This window comes from Brassica oleracea, chromosome C9, assembly GCF_000695525.1.
Source record: "Brassica oleracea var. oleracea cultivar TO1000 chromosome C9, BOL, whole genome shotgun sequence".
Classification (NCBI taxonomy): domain Eukaryota; kingdom Viridiplantae; phylum Streptophyta; class Magnoliopsida; order Brassicales; family Brassicaceae; genus Brassica; species Brassica oleracea.
Window position 1 is genome coordinate 5,621,483 of NC_027756.1, and position 765 is coordinate 5,622,247.

Sequence of the window (765 nt, forward strand, 5' to 3'; positions counted from 1 at the left end):
AGACGCCTTTTAGTCTTAAAAGCCGGACGCATCTAGTATAAGAGCCAGACGTTCTTTGCTGAAGAGCCGAGCGCCCTTAGACGGACAGAGTCGGACATCTTTAGTTTGAAGTGCTGGGGCCGAACGCTTTTGGTCGGACACCCACATAGATTTATTCTATGCCTACTAACCTCTTTTAGGTTAGTATAATCACAAGGAATTTCAAATATATGGACTGTATTGGATTGTCTTTTATACAACTCCAAGATCAATGATCATGCGTGATCAATTTCTTTTACATACTATATGCAGCTACTTTATGTTTCAGTCCATGAATCAGCTTAGAAACGAAGTTGTTCTTTCATTTTATCCAGTGATCCATATGCTGCTTACTGTATCATTTGTATCTATTTTCTTATGACCAGACCATTGTCAATTTCGAAATTTGTAGCAGCATCCACCACATAGGAGTTTATCTCCTTATAATCTGTTCCTTTGATCTCTGTGAGTACCTTGTGTAACAAGCTATAATCGAATGTTGTTAAGTAGGAAAACATGAACGCCTTTACATCATGTACATCTCTCACGGTTTCTTTATCTCATAAGATCCATATATTTCACTGGTTTTATCAGATGACGTTTCTGTATATGTATATGGCCAATACGCCCATCCCTCCTTTAGATACTTCGAACCTCCACGTTTATCTTTCAATATAATCTTTATTCTTTATGATTGTACGAGTACTCATTCGTGGGTTCATGATCCTCGCTTATCTCTTTATGTTC